Source organism: Leopardus geoffroyi, chromosome A1 (genome assembly GCF_018350155.1).
Source record: "Leopardus geoffroyi isolate Oge1 chromosome A1, O.geoffroyi_Oge1_pat1.0, whole genome shotgun sequence".
In the NCBI taxonomy this organism is placed as follows: domain Eukaryota; kingdom Metazoa; phylum Chordata; class Mammalia; order Carnivora; family Felidae; genus Leopardus; species Leopardus geoffroyi.
The window spans coordinates 75,062,305-75,088,168 of NC_059326.1; positions in this window are offsets into that span (position 1 = coordinate 75,062,305).

The window sequence follows — 25,864 nt, forward strand, 5'->3', positions numbered from 1 at the left end:
CGCAAAAGCACATTTTCTAATGGGTTGACTTTAGTTTTGTCTGTATCCTTTAAACAAAAACCTGATTAAAAAGTGTCTGATGTCTGTCCACACGGAATTTGGATAGGACCAGTGAAGGCTGCCATTGACTGCGTTAGTAAAGTCAGACACTGCCCAACTTGACCTTGGATACAAAGCCAAGGGACTGGATTTGGGATCGACCATTTTGCTGGTCTAAGGCAAGACGACCTGGGAAAAATGTGGTTTGCTATGTGAACACCGCTTTTCCTCTCATTACTTCTTTTGACAAAAGACTAGATTTACATATAATAAACATGCTGAAAAATATTTTCAAAATGGTTTTCTACATGAAATAAATACATATTACATTTGTTTCTATAAATCTATATGGAGAACAAAAACTTCAGCCTGCGGATACTTCAAAATGCTAAAAGCTGTTAGATACCACAGCTTATGACTTATGTTCCTAAAATATAACCTTATATCGTGTTAAATCAATTATTGTGACACAATTTTCTACCACATTTTCTTCAACTCTAAATCTTATAAGGTAAACACTTGACATTTAATGAAGATGTGTTATTCTGTTCCTATAGAAGTATAAGAATAAAAATATACTTTGTGTTGATGTACAGCTAGCTCGAAGATAGATCTCTTCCTGATGAGGATAAGGTCACTTGTCATAAAGTTGTATTTGCTGTCTGAAAATTGATATGTAACCAGCGAAAAAGTAAAACCATTTAAAACTTTAGATGTGTGATAGAGATACTGACCTTTTCTTCTACCAGATTATGTATACACCAGTTACCTTCTATTTTCTCAAATTATGAATATATTTGAAAAGGCAATCTCTGTCACAATTGGTACATTTTTTTATTATCTGGCTATAAATGCATTGTAATTTTCAATTCTAATGTTTAAGATATTTAAGAAGTAAACTTTCTTAAAGCAAAGAAACTTTCATCTGTAAGAGATTTCGGAAAAGAAATGTGTTTTCTGTTACGAATGCAAAATAAGTTTAGGGATCTTTGCTTCTTTTGAAATCATGCAAAGCAAAATTTCTAGAAAGTAAAACTAGAATTTCTAGTTTTACAAGTAAAGCTTGTAAAAATGGGTAATTAAAATAGGAATTAAAAGGCAGACTGAAGAGCGGTATGTATGGAATAATACTATTTTTAAAACAAATCATTAAAATATTTCCTTTTTATATTTATTTACATATATCTAAACCTTCCAAGTAACATATAGGAATATGAAATTGGAAACAAATGATGCTTACCATTATCCAAGTTGTGATGCTGTTTATTATTTATTTTTTAATGTATTTTAGTAGGTGTTGTAAGTTTCCAGTAGTAAGCAAACGTTAGGTTTAAAATTACGAAATAGTATGCCAAAACAAAGTTTAAACCAGCCTGTTTTAAGATTACAAATTGTTGTTTTGAATTTTAATAATTTTTCAGGACTTATACTTTAAACATCCTTCATTTCTCTCTCTCTCCTTGAGTTCTGTATTGGGTAAGGTTAAGACAATTGAGATGGGAATTTAGAAATTCCCAACTGGTGTCTTAAATCAGTGATATTTTGGGTGACCTTAGATGTTTCTTAATTATAGACATAGGGTTAAAGTCAAAAAGATCTTTTTCCAAATTTTCGTTGCTTCTGCATTTGTTTAGTACTTTTTTAGAACCATTTTTAATAAATAATAAAGGTTTATGGTGATTTTGTTTAAATATGAAGAAAACAATCCTACTACTTATAGATAACTATTGGAAATAATCCTTTGAATGTCCTTTCTCAATATATATATATATATTATTAATATATATACATATATGTGTGTGTGTATATATATATGTATATATATATGTATATATATATATATACATATATATATATATACAGAGAGAGAGAGAGGGAGAGGGAGAGAGAGAGAGAGAGGGAAAGAGGGATTATGAGCACAGGGTTTTTTTTTGTAGTTGTTGTTTTATTTCCAGACATATCTCCAGCACCTAGAATGGCATCTGATCCATACTGATGGCCACCGCCATTTGTTGAATTAATTAAATGAAATTTTGCATATTCCTTTTTTCCATCAAATTATATTCTAAATGATTTCCCCGTATCTTTAACTACTGTTAACAACCGTAATATTTTTAAAATATTTCTTTACTTATTTTTGAGAGAGAGAGAGAGATCACAAGCAGGGGAGGGGCAGAGAGAGAGGGAAACACAGAATCCCAACCAGGCTCCAGGCTCTGCCTTATCAGTGCAGAGTCCGATATGGGGTCGAACCCATGAACCACAGGATCATGACCTGAGCCAAAGTCTGACGCTTAACTGACTGAGCCACTCAGATGCCCCCCACAACCCTTAGTTTTAAATGAACATTTTCTTCTCCACTTTGTAAATTCTGCCTTCCAGAGGAAACCATTATCAACAGTTGAGTGTGGGGGCGCCTGGGTGGCTCAGCTGGTTAAGCTTCCCACTTTGTCTCTCATGACCTCACAGTTCACTGGTTTGAGCCCTGTGTTGGGCTCTGTGCTGACAGTTCAGAGCCTGGAGCCTGCCTGGGATTCTGCATCTCCCTCTCTCTCTGCCCTTCTGCCACTCCCACTCTGTCTCTCTCGAAAATAAGTAAACATTAAAAAATTAGTTTAGTGTGTTTCTCTATCACCATGTTTTCAGATGCAAACACCAGACCCCCGGTAATATGTTTAAAGCAATAAAACTCAGGTGTGTGAAATCGCAGGTGCCATGGCCAATTGAGGGCATGCCCTTGTCAGGACTTGCTTGTCCTCAGCATGACTCTCCCATCTACACCCTTCCTCATGTGTTGACCTCAGGCTGACCTTTCCCAATAGCAAAATCACAGAACATTGACAAGGCCTCACCACCTGATGGCTTCCAAAGCAAGAGAGAGCTCCTCCAACACATCAAGATGACTTTAATCTCCACTTTGAGAAGGGAGAGACCCTGCCTTCACTATCAGGATGTACAAAGGCACCTTCCTAGTTTTCCTAGACAAGCGTTTCACTCTTTGCTCCAGGAACTTCTTGCCCAAGAAGCCAACCCTGTAAACCAGTCAATAATGCCTTGTTTGCTGACGAATTACTCAACCCGTTCCCTTTTGAAGACTATATTTTGTTCATTGGGGCAAATGGCCTTTTTCTCAGGATAACAGATCATTTGGCTGAGCAAACCGTGCAACTCACCAAAACACAGTTGATTACTCAAGATTCTCTCAAGGTCTTCACTTCACTTTATGCATCAGTCTTAAACTAATATTTAATACACTTTGCCCCATGCTACTGAGACCGCTGTCATGAAAGGCCTGATTTAAGCCCTCTCAGACCCAGAGTGTGAAACCCAATTCTGATTTTCCTATTCTGAGATGATACTAAGACTCAGTAAAGGTGGTCCTCTCCGCGTTATTGCGGACATGAACTCAGCATCCATGACCCACAGATATTCTAGTAGCCTTCTTGAAAATCAGCACCTGGCAATTTTGGTGGAACCATAGCCAGGATTCAATGCAGAGATTGTTCTACATTTCTGTCTAGACCTAAATTTCTCCCTTTCTCAGGGAACATGACACCAGTCTCAACAACCACAACATACATACATGCATCCCTTCAAACATCTCTCTCTCTCTCTCTCTAAATTCTTAATCACATACCAGCTATTCATCTAATCGTCCTCAGCAAAATCCACGTGAAGATTAAAAAGAAATCATCTGTGTGCTAGAACAAATCTAGCTGAACATTTCTAGAAATCGTAAAACAAAATAAAACAAAACAAAGATGCCAAACTTAAATGTGTTTTAGTGAAATGCTTTTGTAATTCATTTAAAAAAATATTTCAGTGTTTAAATCAAACACTATATTGGTTGATTGATTTATACTCACTCACCAAAATAGTGTTTTGAAAAACTTTTTCCCATAGTCATTTCTTCAAACCAGGAACTCATGTATTTGCCAAAAAATAAATTGCATTCTATCCTTGAAAGCATTGAATCCATTTGACACATAAAATGCATTAGGTTTGAGTAGAGGCCAAACTTAGAGTGTTTTCACTCATCCTTGCTGTTTAAGCTGGTGAACATATGACCCAATGTATAATCCATGGTTTTAGAATTGCTGTGAAATATGCTATAAAACAACAAATAATTTTAATATTTATATGGCTGAATTGGATAACATTTTTAGTTCATTTTGTATCATGTAACAGTTTCTTCTAAATGTCATTTCATGTTTTTGCCATAGCCATCTAACAATGGTATTATATAGCAAAAATATTTTAAAACTCTTACAAATGGCAGTGTAATGTAAAAGTGTAGAAAACCTTAAAAGTGGCAAAACTTGTGTACCTCTGACTTATTCTTTTCTCAGACACATCTTTAGAACAAGTCTATTTCTTCCTGTGTTCATGATGGATTGATTACATTTGTTTGGTCATCTCTTCACCCTTTGACATGAGACAAAGAAGACACAGTTGCTGTAATTGTTGGAATAACATTCAGCTTAACAGTAGACATTTATTTAAACTCTCCCATCTTTTGGGGATAGTATTTTATCGGGGAAAAGGTAAAGCCCCTGCCCTCAGTGAACTCAGGTTAACCTTTGGAAGCAAAAAAAGCTCAGCATGTTCCATGGCAAGGTTAGTGATGGAGAAGTATACAGGGCACCTTTTAAAGACATGACAAAAAATAAAATATTAAAATATGGGAACAGAAACAAATCTTAGGCACTCTCTTGCAGAACTCTGGTAATATTATAGTTGAGTAGAGACAAAAACATTGAGAGGTTTGACCTTTATTATTATTATTATTATTATCACCATCATCATCATTAATATTATATGTCAACCCTGTGTGAACCTGCTAAGGTAAGTCCTTTATAAATCTCTGCCTTCAGGCTAAAACTTGTCTTCTACAAACATTCAGTTTGTAGATATATATATATATATATATATATATATATATATATATATTTAAGTGAAGAAAGAAATAGAAATAGCCCATGGGATGCTGGAGACTCTGTACTTTTCACCGATTGTCCCTGATTGTCTAGAAGAGAGTCTAAGAATGGAAGAGTAACCTACGTGAGATGAAATTGTTCCTAGGGAGAAAACAAAAGGAGACTAAAATGTGAAAGTAAATGTTCTACTACAATAAATTGCACAATAGTTTTGTAAGATGTTATCATTGGGATAAACTGGATAAAGCATATGTAGGATCTCTTGGTGTTATTTCTAATAGCTGTATGTGAATCTAAAATGATCTCGAAATAAACAGTTTAATTAAAAAATAATAATAATGGGACTTCTGGTTTCCAGTTCCACATATAAAGAGCTTGGGAATTGCCACTCTATCCTAACAAGTAAAGGGCTAAACAGACTGAAAAATCAACTCTTCTTGGATTTGTAAGAGATTGAGGACACAGGACAAACCGCATCCCCCAAGACTAGAGGGAAACAGGTAAATTCAGGAAGACACGATTTACCTGAGCAGGGACTCATGAGCTGAAACTGCTATCCAAATCAGGCTTGGGTAGGAAAATCTGAACTGTGATTGATGAATTGCTAGAGTCTCAGCATCAATAAGTCTGAGAGTTAAACACTCCTGGGGTACCTAGACATAGGAGAGTCATTACACTCTTGTCAAATTTACCTCCAGGAGCTCTGATTAGATTGCCATTGTGAATAACAAAGAAAAACTCCCCTTCTGGCAGGAGAAGGGGTGGAGGGTTCATTTTGAAATACACCAGAGTGCTCTGATCTTCTTAAGATCTGCCCTCAAGGGAAACTACTTAACCAGAGACTAACCTGTTGGAGTATTCCCTATCATGCTGGAAGTCCTAGCTAATGCAACCAGACAAGAAAAGGAAGTAAAAGTACACAGATGGACAAGGAAGAAATAAAACTGTTTTTGCACTCAGATGACATCATCTATGTAGAAACGCCAACAAATTTAACATAAAAATCCTGAAACAAATAAGTGACGGTAGCAAGTTTGTAGGACATAAGGTTAATAGACAAAAGTTATTTGCTTTCCCATGTGAAAGCAATGAACATGTAGAATTTGAAATTAAAACACAATACCATTTATATTATTACCCTAAAACTTGAATACTTAAGTATAAATCTAACAAAATAGGTACCAGGTCTATTTGGAAAAAAAGTTACAAAACTCTGATGAACAAAAGCAAAAAAAGAATTAAATAAGTGGAGAGATACTTTATTCGTGGGTAGGAAGACACAATTTTATCACAATGTCAGTTTTTTCTCAAGTTGATCTATGGACTCAATGCAATCCAAATCAGATCCTCAGCAAGTTATTTTATGGGTATTGACATATTGATTCTATATTTTATGCGGAAGGGGCACCTGGGAGGCTCAGCTGGTTAAGCATCTGACTTTGACTCAGGTCATGATCTCGTGGTTTGTGGGTTCAAGCCCTGCATTAGGCTCTGTGCTGACAGCTTCGAGCCTGGAACCTGCTTTGGATTCTGCCTCTCCTTCTCTCTCTCTCTCTCTCTCTCTCTCTCTGCCCCTCCCCCACCTGTCTGTGTCTCTTTCTTTCAAAAATAAAATAAATCATTAAAAATAATAATAAAGCTTATATGAAAAAAGACAAGACCAAGAATAATCAACACAACATTGAAGGAGAGGAACAAGGTTGGAGGACTGATGGCTACCTTACATTAAGACTTACTATAAATTTACAGTAATCAAGACAATGTGATATTGGTTAAAATTATATAGACAACTAGATCAATAGAATAGAATTGAGAACCAAGAAATGAATCCCTATAGTCAATTGGTCTTTGACAAAATAGCAAAGGCAATCAAATGGAACAAAGATATTCTTTCCAACGAAAGTGTTGGAACAACTGGACATTTGCATGCAAAAACAAACAAGCAAACAAAAACAGAATCTAGACCCAGACCTTATATCCTTTACAAAAAGTAATTCAAAATGGATCATGGACCTAAATATAAAATGCAAAACTATAAAACTCTTAGAAGGTAACACAGGTAAAAACCTAGATGACCTTGAGTATGGTGATGACTTTTTAGATATGAGAGCAAATGCTTGACCCATGAAAGATATAATTGATAAGTTGGACTTCATTAAATTTTTTGAAATATGTGTGTTCTGCAAAAAAACAATGCCGAAAGAATGAGAAAATAAACCACATATTGGGACGAAATTTTGTAAAAGATACATCTGATAAAGAACCATTATCCCAAATAATAAATAAATAAATAAATAATAATAAATAATAAATAAAGAACAAAAAGCCCAATTAAAAAAAATAGGCTGAAGATCTTGACAGATTCCTCATCAATGAAAATGGCAGGTAAGCACATAAAAAGATGTTGCACATCATAAGTCATTAGTAAATGGAAATTAAGACAGCAATCAGATACCACAATCCATCAAGCAGAATGGCCAAAATCTGGAACACAGACAACATCAAATGCTGACTAGGGTATGGACCAACAGGGATTCTCATTCTTTCCTAATGAGAATGCAAAATGGTAGAGCCAATCTGAAAGACAATTGATGCTTTCTTACAAAACTAAATATACTCTTACTATACAATCCAGCAATCACACTCCTTGATATCTGTCCAGAGGAGTTGAAAATATGCCCACACAATCACCTGCACACAGATGTTTACAGCAGCTCTATTCATAATTTTCAAAACTTGGAACGACTTTCAGTTGGTGAATGGAGAAATCGTGGAACATCCAGGCAATGGAGTGTTTTCAGTGCTAAAAGAAAATGAATGACCATGCCATGAAGACACGTGGAAGGAATGTAAATGCATATTACTGTGGGAAACAAGACAATCTGATAAATCTACATCCTGTGGGATTCCAACTATCTGATATTCTGGAAAAGACGAAGTTATGATAACGATAAAAAGGTCAGCAATTTCCAGGGTTTAGAGGGAAAAGGCAGTGAATAGGCAGACCACAGAGGATTTTTAGGGCAGTGAAAATACTCTGATACTATAATAATGGGTAGTTGTCAATACACATTTGTCCAAACCCATAGAGTATATGACACCAATCACGGATCCTAATGTAAACTGTGGATTTGGGGTGGTTATCATGTGTCACGGCAGGCTCATCAGTGTCAGCAAATGTACCCTCTGGTGGGGGATGTTGATAGTGGAGGGGCCAACGCATGTGTGGGGCAGGGGATAGGGAAACCTCTGTATTTCCTCTAGATTTTGTTGTAAACCTAAAACTACTCTTAAAAAATGGTCTTAATAGCCAAATTATGGAAAGAGCCTAAATGTCCATCAACTGATGAATGGATAAAGAAATTGTGGTTTATATACACAATGGAGTACTACGTGGCAATGAGAAAGAATGAAATACTGCCCTTTGCAGCAACATGGATGGAACTGGAGAGTGTTATGCTAAGTGCAACAAGCCATACAGAGAAAGATACCATATGTTTTCACTCTTATGTGGATCCTGAGAAACTTAACAGAAACAGAGAGGGGAAGGAAAAAAAAAAGGGGGGGAGGTTAGAGTGGGAGAGAACCAAAGCATAAGAGACTCTTAAAAACTGAGAACAAACTGAGGGTTGATGGGGGGTGGGAGGGGTGGAGGGTGGGTGATGGGTATTGAGGAGGGCACCTTTTGGGATGAGCACTGGGTGTTGTATAGAAACCAATTTGACAATAAACTTCATGTATTGAAAAAATTTTAAAAAATGGTCTTAAAAAAACACCAATACCAATTCTAAAAACAAAAAGAAAAAATATATATATATGTATGTGTGCGTGTGTGTGTGTGTGTGTGTGTGTGTGTGTATAAAACTGTTCTTCACCTTGTAAAATCATAGAAAATAGTCTATCACAGATCATTCCTTCCAAGGGATCAAGTCCACATATCTAAATATGGAGGTGTTGGCCTGTTTGTGCTCACGTTCATTGATTCTTTGCCTACCCCTAGCTTCATCTCTCTTCTCCTTCTGCTTGCCTTCAGATCATCTGGGGAATTCAGTTAACAGGGGGCACTGGTGAAAAATGGAATAAGAAAAGGAAAGAATCCAGGAATGTCTTCCCTTTTCTACCTGCTTTGTGTGCCCTCTCTTAGGTCTGTGGTCAGACTTGCCATGACTCCCATCTGTCATCTTCCAATGGTGACGGTAGCCTCTGGAACATCACTCACTCCATTTTGCTCAATAGCATCTTAAGACAGTCAATAAACTTGGGGTTGCCTAACACGCCCATGGCTGCTCTTTTGATTTTTGCTTTCTTGATAGCACCTGGGCTGATAGAACAGTGCAGAGAGGTCAACCAATAGGAAAGCAGACACACATAAGAGAGCGACCTTGTTCAAACAAGTACTCTTGGAAAAGTTCACAGAAACTACAATGTCTGGTTTTTCATAAGGAGCCATTTCTTTTTTCTACATTTCCTCAATGCTCTGTATTGTAGCTTTTACTAACTGTGTCTTGCTTTGATTGTGTTGCCTTTCTATAGGCTACTCCAAAATCTTTTACTCTGCTGTTTTCTTTTCTCTCTCTCTCTTTTCTTTATATAGCAAAGTGCCCATATATTATATTTAAGATTCCCAATAAATATTTTTTAATGAATTAGTACATTTTAGCTTCCTATAGCTAAAATCTTCTGATAAATTTTGTACAGAAATAAAAGTTTAGTAAGACAGGTTATTTAAATGCTCTATGGGCCTCCTAATTGATCATCTGTATAAATTAACTAACTTTATAAATAAAGTCCATATAAATCAAGATTTTTGCCTAAAGAGCTAACAGCATTTTTACATAAAACTGCATTTCCTGGTTCTGAATTGATGTAACTTATGTCATCAATTTTTTAATCATCACATAGAGTCATACATAAGTATAGACTGTGGCTCAGCTGTAACATAATTAATGTTTTGGTTTTTATTTTAATTTGTTCTTTATATATGATTTTATCAATTGACTAATTGCTTTTCTTAAAATCATTTCACATTGTGTTAAAATGGAAGATAAATGTTTTCATACTTTATTTCCTTTTCCTACCAATAGCTAGATAACAATGTTGAATTCTGGAAATCTTTTTTTTTTTCTTTTTATTTCTCAGTGGGGTTGTTTGACACATATGAGTTTATCTTCCTTCTGAATAAAATTTACCTAAATTTACTAGGGAAATCATATATGACAGAATCTTGAATTATATCCTTAGGGTAAAAATATGGAAGAATATTTTATTTCTAGGAAAGAGATGCTTGTAATGTCTTACCAGGTTTCCTCATATTTCCTGCACGATACCAACTGACTAAATATTGCTAATTAATATAACGGAGTCATTAAACATAATCAGAAAAGGCCTTGGATAAAGATATTGAGAAAGGACATATTTTAGATTAGACCTTTTCACTTATGATTTTTCTCGTTTTGAATCAATGATTCAGACAAGTACTCAAATCACATAGATTTATCAGTAAAATAATCAGACATTAAATCTTTTTTTTTCACTTTTATGTTCAATCACATCATAAAAATGTGAAATGGACAATGGGATTGATCAGAGTTTGGTTTCCATGGTCCTCCAAATTGGCTTCATTACCCCTCTTAATAAACAGACTCTTAAATTAATCAAAGATGTGAAAACAAGTGTTAGTATTTGTTTTTTCTGGGTTGAGAAGTAATTCTCATTTGTTTGAAAATGCATCCAAAGTTTCATCTGGGAAGAACTTACATAATTGGCATCTGTTAATCATTTCAGAGTTAAATATGACAGTGAAAGCAGAGAGGGAGATTTTCAGGGGAAATTAATTTTGTTTGGACTCTTTGGCAAGGAGATGATTAAAAAGTAAAGCCTCACTGTAACAACAACATTTAGTACGAAAGCAACATTTCTTACTAAAGGGCTCTGGTAGACAGTTGAACAATTTATTGAAAAGGTTTAAGTTTAAGGGTAAAACAAACAAACATGTTTTTTTTTAATGTGATAAGAAGATTTCCGTAATTTAAAATTGTATTGAAAATAGGGACATGTTTTTTGGCAAGAAAATTTAGACACAGTTTTAGCTGCCTGCCTGTTGAATATTTGGCCTTTCCAAGACAATTCATTATGTGTAATGTGTAAGCAATGGCAAATGGTAACTATCATTACCAGGTGGTTATTTGCAATGCAAATTCTAAACCCTAACTCATAGATGGTTGGCTCTGGCAGTTGCCAAACAGCTGGGTTTTGAACCTTAAACCCATAGGATGGCCAACACTATAATTCCACAAGAATCTCTCTAAACATACTAATCTTTTTTTTCCCAATGTCATTCATCATCATTTTCCATAGCACCTAGTAGCCTAGAGTGGCATTGGAGACACAATAAAATTGAGTTAGAAAGTCATGGTCTCTCTTCCTTGGAAAATAATTTTCAAAGGAAAACATTATATCACATGGAAAATTATTGAGAATATGCATTAAATATATTTACTACTTAAAAATAGAATTTCGTCTTTATTCGTAATACAAGTACTTCGCAATTGCTTTCTTTTTTAATGTTTATTTTTGAAAGAGAGAGTGACAGCGTGAGCGGGGAAGAGGCAGAGAGAAAGGGAGACACAGAATCCTAAGCAGGCTACAGGCTCTGAGCTGTCAGCACAAAGTAGCACGTGGGACTCGAGCTCATGAACCTCGAGATCATGACCTGAGCCAAAGTCGGAGGCTTAACTGACTGAGCTACCCAGGCATCCCTTTGCAATTGCTTTCTGACTGGTTTTGGTCCAATGATTTTATTGAAATTACCCACAAACATTACCAAAGACCTACTGATCAAAATATTCTTTTCCTCCACAAACCCTCATTCTTCTTGATCAATCTATTGAACAGCCTTGATCAAGTCTAATCTATTTTCATAGTCTTTCTCTTAACACTCTGTGCTCTGTCACTATTGTCTGCATTTTCCTGGACTGTTCAAAAAAGCTCAGTAGGCCTCCATTCACCCTTGGTCTTCAAAATACTTACCATGCTATTTATTTCATAATGCCACACCCATGCTCTGGGTGGAATTTTTTTAAGTTTATTTATTTTGAGAGAGAGAGAGAGAGAGAGATTCCCCATGGACACATGAGTGGGGCAGGGGAAGAGAGAGAGAGAGAGAGAGAGAGAGAATCCCAAGTGGGCTCCATGCTCTCAGCACAGAGCCTGACACAAGGCTTGAAGTCACGAACTGTGAGATCATGACCTGAGCCAAAACCAAGGTCACTTAACCACCCAGGCGCCCAGCTGGATGGATTTAATTGTTCTTCCTTATTAGGTCTATTGCATGCTTCTAACTCAAGTGTCTCAGATACTTGAATTTCAATTCTCTCGTATATTAAATAAGAATAATAATAATGCCTTCCATAATGCACTTTGCTTGTTTGTTTTGAAATCAAATTACTTAATACAGCAATAACCTAAAGTGAATGGCAGTTGTTATTAGATTATCAAGAAAACTAGCTCTCCACTAGTACTGATTAAAACAAATCATGCCCTTACTCCATTAAAGAATTCATTATACTTTACTGGAATCATACATTTAAAGTCATTTTCTGCCACAGGACTGAATTTGTGGTGACAGTAAGTGCACCATTTTTGTTAACCCTGGTATCTTCTTCTCTGAGCACAGAACTGATATGTAGCTAGTTGTTGGATAACTATTGTAAATGGATAAATAACTAATATACTGACTATATGGTAAATCAATATCATCAATTATATATGAATATGTGCATATATGTTATAGAAATTAAAACTAAATTCAGATGTAATTACTCATTCGCTCAATTTTCTCAATGTTTCTGATGAACATTATAGAAAAAATAAAATAGACTGAACTATTGTGGTACAGTAGTTCAATATTTCCGTATTGTTCTCATTAATTGAGTGCCAAGAGGTACCTAGCCAGCCAGCGAATCTGTAAGTGGTCCCAAATTTCATTTCGGTACGTAAACCATATTAGTTTTTCCAAAGTTTCACTTAAATTCCCATCAGCACCTTATGAGCACCCCATTCATTAGATGTTCTTAAATGTAATATGCAGTTAGTACCCTAGCATTTCAATGAATGCTACCATAGTACAATTCATCTTTTTTGCATACATTCTAAGGTGAAAAGGGAGCATAATTCAAAGTATTTTTCATCAGGTGAATTAAACCAATGGTTAAAATTGTCTTTCAAACTGGTGATTCTTGTCTGGTGTCCCTGTCATTGTTGGTTTCTGAAGACAATGGTCTAATTGCTGGGGTGGGTCCTATGGGAACTTCCTTTTTAATGATTTCCTCCCTCCCACAACATCTTTGCAGGTATTAGGATTCCTATGTCTTCCAGCATGTCTTTTGTATCTGTTTTTAAAACATTCACATTTTCATCTAGAGCTAAAATTGATGGCCTGAGTACTAAAAATATTAGTGAAGTTTCACAGTCCTTCTAAAATAGAAAGTAGAAAACACTTTTTTAAAATAATGAAATTGTCATGTGTGGGTTTTCACCTCTAATACCTAATAACTGCACATTTCTTATTGTGGTTTATTGGTAATGGCACCTTTGGGAACATACTTTTTTAATGTTATCAACAATTTACCAACTTAGGGTAAGATACTTATCTTACTTAAATAAATCCCATGGAAATGTTACTTGATCTGTTCATTGATTTGCATCTCCTGTCATTAAAAATAGCTTTCCTTGGGGCACCTGGGTGGCTCAGTTGGTTAAGCATCAAACTTTGGTTCAGGTCATGATTTCACAGTTTGTGGGTTCAAGCCCCGCGTCAGACTATGGGCTGACAGCTCAGAGCCTGGAACCTGTTTCGTATTCTGTGTCTCCCTCTCTCTCTGCCCCTTCCCTGCTCGTGTTCTCTCTCTCTCTCTCTCTCAAAAATAAACAATCAAAAATTTGAAAACAATAACTGTCCTTCTTGCAAAGCCCTCCATGCCTGAATATCCGATCTCTTGTGTTATGTTGGTTTGATTTAATTATGGTCTAAAAAGAATATTCTAGGGGCGCCTGGGTGGCTCAGTCGGTTAAGCATCCGACTTCAGCTCAGGTCACGATCACACAGTCCATGAGTTCGAGCCCCGCGTCGGGCTCTGGGCTGATGACTCAGAGCCTGGAGCCTGTTTCCGATTCTGTGTCTCCCTCTCTCTCTGCCCCTCCCCCGTTCATGCTTTGTCTCTCTCTGTCTCAAAAATAAATAAACGTTAAAAAAAAAAAAAAGAATATTCTAGCATAGGCCACTTCTGGCTTTTTCTTCTTCTTTCTTCTTTTTATTTTTTCTTATATTTTCATCCTCTTAAAAAAAAACACTGCTTTGGGGCGCCTGGGTGGCGCAGTCGGTTAAGCGTCCGACTTCAGCCAGGTCACGATCTCACGGTCCGGGAGTTCGAGCCCCGTGTCGGGCTCTGGGCTGATGGCTCAGAGCCTGGAGCCTGTTTCCGATTCTGTGTCTCCCTCTCTCTCTGCCCCTCCCCCGTTCATGCTCTGTCTCTCTCTGTCCCAAAAATAAATAAACGTTGAAAAAAACAAAACAAAATAAAACAAAAAACACTGCTTTAAAATTTTTCCAATTTATGGTATTAAAAAATAACTTTTATACACGAAAAGGCTGAAAATATTTATAATCAGTTAGAATGAACAAATATCACCTTTAAAATGTGCACATTGTGTGCTGAGCAGTCCTGATAGGAGCTGATATCACCCAGACTCATTATCTCTAAGGTCTGGTTTTCAACATTTTCAGATAAGGTTTTTTCCAGCCATTTCATTCCTAAGGAGCTGTAAAAGACATCTCAATCCCACCACTGAAGATGCCCCCAATGTAAGGGATTCCTATTTTCTTACAGAGGGATATGCACTCTTTCTTCCAGATGCTTTCTGAATGCCAGCCTATGGGAGCTTTGGAAAAGCAATATTTGAAAAATGCAGCCTCACATTGATGGGGGTAACATAGAAGAAATAAAGAACTTTATAAATTCTGATTCAAATACATGCAATAAATTAGAGATGAGCTATGCTGCTTCTTAGTTAAGGTCTATAGAATTAATGGTATTTGTCTAGTATTTTCCACAAAATATCTAATGCTTTTATTTTTTATTAAAAAAAAAAAAATATATATATATATATATATATATATATATATATATATATATGTCCTGGCCTTCAGGTCATACCTAAAGTGGTTCTAATTTTAGTTTTACTAAATAGTGTTCTTTTAAATAAAGGTGATTTTTAAACGCTAATTCTAAATGGCTGCCACAATCACATTTCAAATGAAAAAATGAATTTATTGCATTTATTTATTTATTTATTTATTGCAATAATCACTCATTTAATTTTTGCCTACTTCATTTTTGTTCCACTGACATTTCATGCACACACACACACACACACACACACGCGCGCGCAAATAATCTTGAAAAAAACAACTAAGGCTTCAGAAGCACAGAGAGATAGAATTATATATTCAACCTGACAAAATGTTTGTTTCTTAGGATGCTGTGGGCTTTCTTATGTTGAAAAAAAAAAGATACAAAATCTCAAGCCAGATATGCAGTCAAAATGATTTTCCAATGTTGATAGTTACACTTTTTTAAATGAATATAAATCTCAGCAAATAAATGTCAGAACTCTATATGCATGTAGCCTGAAATTCATATCTTGTAGCGGAGAAGCTGATGTGAAATAATGATTTATATCACTGATGGGAAGTTCTTTGGTGGAAAAAAAGGCAGATGCATTCAGTGGAGAATAGAAGTTATTCATGTCACTGGTGCCAGGAAAAATGGAGAAGTGTTTTCTTCCTTTTTTTTTTCTTTTTTAATTCGTCCTATATTAATCTGTTTACCTGCGCTCTGGGGGTAATGATAGGATCATTGACGCTACAACATCCATTAATCAAACGCACTGTAAAGATTTTCCAACGTAAAGGCAACCTGTTTACTACATTTTGATGTTCTATTTGTAGAGTTCTGATATCAGAAGTGCTATAACAGGAAAAGAAAATGGGACGTTAATAATTTTATGAGCACAATATATTCTTTGCTTGTTTTAATTAATACGCCATTCTTCAAGTAATACTCTTCTACTCTCGATATCTCTTCCAGCTGTAGCATGTCTAATTAAATTATACTTTTCCCTGTATTTAAAAACAGTGGCAGGGGAATTTTTTTTCTTTTCACTCTGAGAGAAATCTTAAATAAATTATAATACTTGCTAGGCATACTGAATTTACATGACATTAAGTATACTTTTGCTAACTGCTCATTATGCTAATGGACATTTTACATATTATAATATATAACATATAAGATATTGTGTATAATATTATATATATATATATTCATACACATAATATACACGCTATGTACTTAATTATTGAAAGTCTTCATTATCAGTCTTTACATTAAGTAATAAAGTTTGATTTTTATTACCTAAAAAAAATCCTATTTATATCCAGACTTCACTGCATGAAATGAATTTAAGTCCTCTGAGCCATACACACATATCCTATTGTTTTATACAGGAACCTTTAAAATATATGGAAAGAAATTTCTCATACAAGGTAGCATGCATGTAGGCAATTATCTGTCTCTCCTTCATAAGGGGCCTAATGTGAAGGGTTTTCTTGAAAGCAAAGTATAATATATTCTCTCCAAAATGTATAGACATATCCCAGAAAGTGACTCAAAAGAATGAATTGTAGGTTAAGCATCCTAATGTTTTCTAACACATATTTAACAAAGATTCTTGGGTGTACATGTTGCCACAAAAGAGTTCTCAAGTCAAATAAAATTTGATTGATCTTGATGGGAGTACAGAAATATCCTCACTATCAAATGGGCATCAGGATGCTTTGCTGGTCTCTGGGTTGGGCTAAGTAACTGTGGTGCAGAAGGACGCCCTACGAGTGAGCAGGAAGGAGAGGGGTAAATACTAACTGTCTTTCTCCCCATTGTCTATTTTTCAAAGGCTCTCTCTTTCTCTTTCCAGAGAACAATCAACAGGTTGAGTGATTGATTGCCCTAACCATGGTGTGTACACAGTCTAAGAATGGAGGGAAGGTATGGACGGTATTGATGCAAAGCAATCCTTTAGGTCTATATCATTGTTTTCTTGTGCAAACATTAACAGTAGCCATCAGCTACACACTCCAAGGAGGGAAATAACTGAGTACCAAAACTGTCACTGCTCCACGTTCTACATTCCCCTGATTCTTCGCCATTAAGATGACTTTATTCTGTTAATTGGCGAAGCACGTAATAGCAAGCCCTAAAGAAGTTACTCCCAACCTAAGGTGAATCTGCCCCCACTCCCTGCCCCAGGACATTTGACAACATCTGAATCCATGTTTGGTTGTCCTGAGAATGGGTGCTACTTGTATCTAGTGATAGAGACCAAGGATGCTGCCAAAGATCTATAAGGCACAGGACAGATTGCCCTACAACAAAGAATTACCTGACCCAAAATGTTAACAGCTCTGCAGTGTGAGTTGGAAGACCCAGGATTGGAAATGTAAAGAGGCTGTCAAAGAAGGTAAGGTGGGGAGAGAGGAAGCAAGGAAAGGACCAAATGGGGGAGAAAGGAAGGGAGAGAAAAACAATCACAAAACATTTGCCAAAGAAATGAGGTAAGAATACCTACCTCAGCCATTCTTTTGTGACTTCACATTAATAGTTAAAGTGCGGGTGCATAGACACCGTGCCAAGAGCCATGGTCAATATACAAAACGTCAATATGCTTTTCTTTAGGATTAATAAGCTCAATTTGAACTTTCCTTAATTCAATCTTTTGTTTTCTGAATCTAACCCTATCACAAAAGCCCTCAATCTGTGGAGTTAACAGGAAAAAAATTATGAGATACCTCACAACTGAATCAGTTGAAACACAGAGCTTGAAAATTAATCATTACCAAGAATAAAATTTGTGTTAAAGAGGAATGCGTTAGTTTGGAAAATGCATAAAACATGGAGAAATAAAACACGGTGTAGGATGCAAAAGAAAGTGATTTAAAATAGCATCTGGTACAATTGCATTTCATATTGAATTATTAAAAAGTTACTTTGTGAGCAAGGCAGCCCTATATATATTGCTGTGAATTGATCATATTAACAAGAGACCTTGGAGCTTAGAGGGGTCACAGCTTTGTGAAGCAACTCAGTGAAGCCCTCTGTGGCCATTCTTGGAAGTCTAAGTGCCTACCTGTGTGTCCTAACAATCGGGTCAAAGCTCCTTTCTCTCTCTCAGTTACTTGCTAACAGAGAAACACAGGAAAATACCAGAAGAAACGGCAGGAAATTAGCTTCTTATTACCAAATGGATTATTCTACTGATGATCCAAATTATATATTCATTTTTGCCTTACCATTTGAACGTTCAATTGAACGATCAGTCACTTAATATGAAGTGTATCAAAAATCTCACTGGATAATTTAATTTCCCTTAAAAAAGTGGACTGTAGCATAATGAAATCATTTACATTTAAGTCAGTTGAATGCCCTGGGAACGTACATTTCATCATATTTAGTTGTTAGAGCAAACATGGTGACACATTATTTTGATACTCAATTTCAACCTATGAAGAATTCAGTTACCAGGAAGGCAAAATCCTCAGAGAGAAAGGAAAATCACATAGTCTGTCTTGCCTTGCATGGTAGGTTTGACTAAACTTAAGCACAACTGGGCTCCCGATTTGACTTGCTTGCTTTGGCTATCTAAGGATTCATAATATATATTTTGACAGCTTTATACCAGCCTTTCTGTAGGGACAGTACAGGTCTCAGAAGACTTGCAAAATTAAATATACAGGATATATTTTTAGGTACTGAAAATGTAGCAAGATTACTCATTGTAAACTAATTTTTAGCAGTTTCCCATAATTTAAGTCTTGCCTGTTAGGGTGGTATCTTTTTAGAAGAATTTGTAATTGTGTAACATAATTCTTGAAATACAAAATTTCAATTTGCAATGATAGCTTTGAGGTAAGCTCAGTGTAAGTAATAATACCTTTATTAATCTCAAAATCCTTAAAATTATTTGCTTAAGTAAATTTTTGGCATAGACATTAACTGTGTTTAAATCAATTTCAATTCTCCAGAATAAACAGAGTATTGCATAAATCATAGTTATGTTTAGAAATAACTGTTTAAGAGAATCTTTTTTGGAAGGTAGTTGGCAGATTTCTGGTTTTATTTAGTTGTTTAAAAATCACTTTATTGAAGTATGATTGACATGCAAACAAGCTACACGTGTTTAATGTATATGACTTGCGGTATCTGGCTGGCTCATCAGTAGGCCATGGGAGTTTTGATATTGGGGTCTTGAGTCAAGCCCCACGCTGGGTGTAGAGCTCACTAAAAAATACACATAAAAATAATGTATATGACTTAATGAGTTTGGAGATAACTATACACACCTGGAACGATTAGCACAGTCAATGCCATAATCCATCTAAAAGCTTTCGGCTCCAAAAATTTTCTCCCACATTTCTTGTGTGTGTGATAAGAACCCAAGATAATATTTTTACCCTTTTAGAGAAATTTTAAACAAAAATAGACAAATGGGATTATATCTAACTAAAAAGCTTTCACAGAGCAAAATAATCAACAAAGTGAAAAGACAACCTGTGGAAGAAGAGAAAATGTTTGCAAACCATGTATCTGGTAAAGAGTTAATATCAAAATATGCGAAAACATCTACAGTTGAGTAGCAAATAAACAAATAACCCAAATTTTAAATATGGGCAAAGGACATTTCTCCAAAGAAGACACACATGGTAACGGGTATTTGGAAAGGTATTCCACATTACTAATCATCAGACTCTTCTTTTAAATTAACAACAACAACAACAACAACAAAGGTGACTCAGTTCATTTCATCTCATAGCTTTTTCTCAAGGATCATTGTCTGATAACTTATACTACAATAATTGCCCTAACAGTTGAAGACTTGAAACCCATTACTGGTATTTTTATTACTCTTGTTTGATTTTGTAACACCTTTACCTGTCACAATATATATTAAAGTCTGCACATCATATGTGTGTGATACATTTTAAATTAACACGATAAATGGGGCGCCTGGGTGGCGCAGTCGGTTAAGCGTCCGACTTCAGCCAGGTCACGATCTCGCGGTCCGTGAGTTCGAGCCCCGCGTCAGGCTCTGGGCTGATGGCTCAGAGCCTGGAGCCTGTTTCCGATTCTGTGTCTCCCTCTCTCTCTGCCCCTCCCCTGTTCATGCTCTGTCTCTCTCTGTCCCAAAAATGAATAAACGTTGGAAAAAAAAAAAAAGAAAAAAAAATAAATTAACACGATAAAAATTTTGTTTTGTGTCCAAAATCATTGGATACAATTAACAGTGCCTGGAAGCCAGGAAAGCCAGCCCAGTTTTTAAAAAGTACTACTTTATACCATTACAAGAGTAACATGAATAGATTACTCATTATTGGCAAAACTTAGAAGCAACCAAGATATCCTTCAATAGGTGAGTAGATTAATAAACTATGGTGCATCCAGACAATGGACTATTACTCAGCACTAAAAAGAAATGCGAGCAAAGACTTGGTGGAACCTTAATGCACAAAGCCAATCTGAAAAGACTACATGCTGTGTGATTCCAAATGTATGGCATTCTGGACAAGGCACGACTAGGGAGACAGTAAAAAGGTGGGTGATTGTCGGGGGCTTGTGAGGCAGCGACTGAAGGATGGATAGGTAGAGGACAGAGATTTCTAGAGAAGTGAAAACACTCTGTGTGATATGGTAATGGTGATCGCATGTCCCATTGGTCAAAACCCACAGGATACACAACACAAACAGGGAACCCTAATATAACTATGGACTTCCGTTCATGATATGTCAATATTGACTCGCTAATTTTAACAAATGTACCAAACTGATGGAAGATGTAGAGAATGGCGGCCACTAGGAAGGGTGAAATATACGGGCATTCTCTTTGCTTCCTGCTGAAGTTTTCTGGAACCTTGAAACCACTCAAAAATAAAGTCTATTAATTAAAATAACAAAACACGAATTTACACTATTAATAGATTCTCTTGCAAGAGAAGCATGCTATTTTATGATACACTTATCATACTGATTCAATGCCCCCTCAGATGGATCACATGGTGATACCCTTCAGATGTTGGACACTGTTTGCTATTCAAGTGATTATGCGCGTATGTGTGCATGCGTGTGTGTGAGTTAGGTGTGTGTGTGTCCAAGAGACACTGAAGACATTACACACCCTTGTTGTTTGATATGGTACACAGTTTGTGCTTTTAATGGCTAAAGAAATGACCTAGTGAACTTGCTTGGGTTTTTTGTTTGTTTGTTTCCTTTTGTTTGGATGTTGTTGCTGTTGTTTTTAATCTGCATTAAAAAGTCAATGTTACACGTATCGTAATAGACTATATTTTAAATTGGAAGCCATAACCAGCCAAAAAAAAAAAAAAAAAAGGTCATACCTTCAAATGAAAAACAAAATTAACCTTGGAAGTTAAACACAACACAGTATGCTAAGTAAAGATGTTTTTCTGTACAGCGAGAAGATCTATGAAAATGAATCCAGCTAATTACTAAAGTAGCATGTTGTCTGTGGCTAATGTAAATTCTGAGAGCCATTAACTTTTTAGATACACAAAGGGAGTCATATCATTTTACTTTGTTTATAACAAAATGCATTCTTTACAATTGTGATTATAACGTATTGAGGCACTTTCTTAATTTTTAGCTACAAGCTAAAAAAATAAGAAATGGTATTCTTAGAAATTACATATAAATATATACATGTTCGTACGCTTCCATCTCGAAAGCAATGACTGTGGTTGTGAAAATAGATTACTTCCAAAATTAGTGAATTATTCATATTCAAGAAAATTAAATTGTCATTTTTCTCATGTGAATTGTGGTTTATGAATAAGAACTGTGCAGATATAGATTTGGTTTAGATACAGAATCGGATACGGTATAATCTTGTAGAAAAGAGCAAAATGATCTTGGCATAATATATTTAACATTTTTGTATCAATTATAGTTCCATACTTTAGAATTTACCTCTTTTAGGTTACTTTAGTTACTAACTTTCGAAACAAATCTTAACTAGAATTTTATCAGAGTAAAATAACGTTTCCTTCTTCATCTGGCTTTCTAATGAATATCTCTGAGTTATTGAATAAATCAGTGCAAACTGAGCCATGAAATAGAACATGTTGATGATCATATTTAATAATATTATCAATAATACAATATTGTCATTCAAAAATTTACGTCAACACATATCTCACTGCAGTGATATATGCACATTGATTTTTAGCTCTTTAAATATGATTTCTGAAGACCTTTCAGTACGTCTAATATCTTCTAGTAGTTGCATATTCACTGTATAGTTCCATTATAATTCCAAAATACAGTATAAATGGGCTTCTTTAATTCTTCCTTGGATCTCCACAATCTAATTTTACTGTATTTAGCAAGTAAAAAGGATATGGGAGTGAGGTCAATGGATTTTTTTTTATGCCAGTTTGTAACTGTTCCCTCTGTGTGTGTGCATGTGTGTGTGCACGCATGTGCATTCATGTGGGTATAGATGTGCATAATGACCAATTTTAAATTGTGAAAGATGACTGGTAAAAGAGGTAGCCAGGTTGAAATTCTCTGTCTCTGACTCTTGTGTCTCTCCTCCTCTCCTAAACCGTGTGACAACATGGGCAGAGGTATTAGAACGAGCAAATGAGTCTGAAAACTTCAATGGTATCTCTATCCTTCCGTTTCTTTGTTCTGTCATCCCAGGTAAGTCCCTTTAACTTTCTAAGATTCAGTATACTTTTATATAAATCAGGTTTAGTAATGCTTTACCTATATCACAGAGGCAGATATGAGGCTGGCTGAAATGCTATGAAAATAGGTTACAAACCTCTAAGATACAACACAAAGGCAAATCATTATTAATCTTGAATTTGAAATGTTTGTTATGACTACTACTGGACATTATCAACTGAGTCTGTATCAGGAAACTCAGACGGGTAAGGTAGGTATCAGAGAGAAGGAAATCAGCATTATATACAACATATAGTTGTTTCAGCGAGTAAGGCATATCTAGGGCCAAGAGAACCTTCCAGAAAATAATAAGTGGAAGTCAAAGGAATGGGGCTACTGAGATCATGAGGTAGCTGCTACAGGTAATGGTGCCTTTGTAAGGAAGGCTGAAGTTAAGGAGATATCCTGGGACCTAGTGAACCCCTTGAGGAAGGACAGTCAGTGCTGATATTCGGTTACAATGTGTTCTGGACTGAAAAACAAGGCAAAGTCAGAGGAAAGAAAATAACCCTTAGAATGAATTACTAGAACTGAAATATTAAAATAGTCATTTCCAATTGAGAAAAAAAAAACAAGGGGTGCTTGGGTGGGTCAGTCAGTTAAGTGTCCAACTCTTGATTTTTGGCTCAGGTCATGATCTCAGGATATTGAGCCCCAGTGTCGGCCTCTGTGCTGACAGTGTGCGGCTAGCTTGGGATTCTCACTTTCTGCCTCTCCCTCCCTCCCTCTCTGTCTCTCGAAATAAATAGATAAACTTTAAAAAAAGAGAGAGAAAAAAGTCAAATGTCTGGTTACTATGAAAATCATACATTCTATTTCAACCTTCTAAATGTGTCCTTCCAGGAATAAAAACATTTGTAGACCCCATCAACCATCTAAAGTAAATAATAGCATTTTTAAGTGTCAAAGTAAATTTACAGGTAACCTTCTATGATCTTTCCATGATTTGCTATAACAATGGCTGTTTCGAAGACGTTACAGAGAAGAAAACTCATAAATGCTGGAGTACCTGTTGTCACTCTTCCGTTTGCTATGGCAGCGAGAAAGCGGGTTTCATGTCACTTAAAAATATGACTTAATTTTAAAAATACACATTATTTAAAAACAACACTCAGTGGGCAGAATCAATTATGTAAAGTGATGAGTACAAGTAAAATTTCTTCATCGCAAGTCAAATGGCATTGACTTTAACCTCAGTTATTTACGTTTGGAGACGATTAGAGAGAGGCCCACAGGAACTGACAGAGTTCTTGAGAATAGAAATTACATTTTATATGTCATCTTTTAAAACGTGTTACTGAATTTTTCTGAACAGTCATTAGGTCAGAAAACCAAATGGTTTCTTTAGCTAAAAAAGGTCAAAAGCAAATTATATATATATATATATATATATATATATATATATATATATATATCAGTATTTCAAGGCAAATTAAATCTGGCCTCTGATTTCAGTAGACTACTAGGGAAATAGTGGCCACTTCCTGTATATAATGACTGCGAATATGGACACACACATCTATGGGTAAGTGGGAAGGAAAGATACATTTCTCTCCCGAAACTACCAAATATGTACCTAGCCCCCAGAGATTGTAAACCTCACATAAAAATCAGACTCAAGTGCTTAATAAAAGTTGTAAAACAGTGATTCAAACGAAGTTGGAAAAAAATAATGATTCATACTTTGAAAACCAGGCTTAGCTCAATATCAAAAATATATATTGTTGAGAACTTTTCATTAAATTCAAACTGAAACTAAATGTAAATAAACAAGTTACCTAGAGGGATAATTTTTACTGGGTTCTTACCTGATTTTGTGGGAGAAGAACGAGAAAAAGTTAATAGACCATGAACACGCAGCAAACCAGTAAATATACATAGGTCCCATTCCTGGATTTGCACATAGAAGCAAATAATTTTGTCGTATGTCTAGTACCCAAAGCATAAAAGATCTCTTTGGAGGACCTCTTTGGATACAGTTTGGCAATAAAACAAAATTGCCAGACGGGAAGAAAGAATACAAATTGTATTTTGTCTTGTATGATAGGTTTTACCAAACTTCAACACAATTGGTTCCCTGATTTACTTTGCTTGCTGTGTTCCCCAATTCGATGCCAGTTTCAATCTAGAGCAAAATGGAAAATCTATACCCTAGGTCAATTATCTCACAGGATGGAAACGTGAGATTGCCATCCATGAGCAATATACAGGTATCATTCCAAAACTGATTCTCTTTGGTTATCTCAGCTGATTAGAGCAAGTTTTTAATGAAGTTTAGACCATAGACCGTGAATATTGAGAGTGTAGTCTCAGTCCCTAAAAGGAGCCTTTAACTTCGATACTTTCCTTCCAAGGACATTTCACCCATTATAACTAGTAATTTTATAAGCAAAAGTACGCCAAACAGAATGGATTATTATCTACAAAGATGATCAAACAGGTTTAATTTAATGACTGATAGATTACTGTTTACTCCTACAAATCACCTAAGATGACAGCAGAGAGACCATTAAAATTTTTTGAACTAAAATAATGCTGGGAACTAGGTGGTACACAGAGAAAATTTTTAGTATAACTTGAAATTATTGGCTGGTTAGGGCTTCCGGATGGATGGCCCAAAAGTTAGAACCAATGGTTCGTGTATATACTTCTCTGAATCCCCTTTGCAATTTCATCCAAATGGAGTGCCTTCAGGGTGACACTTCCTGGACCGCCTCCCACCCCCTCCCACGCACAGCACATGATGGCAGTTCTGTGTTTGCATTTCTTCTGTCTCATATTAATCCAAAAATCTAGATGAATGGTTGACAAACTACAGCCAGCTAGCTAAATCTGTTCCTGTAAATAAATTTTACTGAAATGTGACTATGCCCATTGGTTTCCATATTATGTCTAGGTTTGTATTGTTCTGAAAGAGTTGAGGAGTAGCGGGAATACGACATATTCTTCAAATCTGAAGATATTTACTATATGCTCCTTTACAGTTGGGCCAACCTCTGATAAAGATTTTAAGACAGAGACAAGAGACTCTTT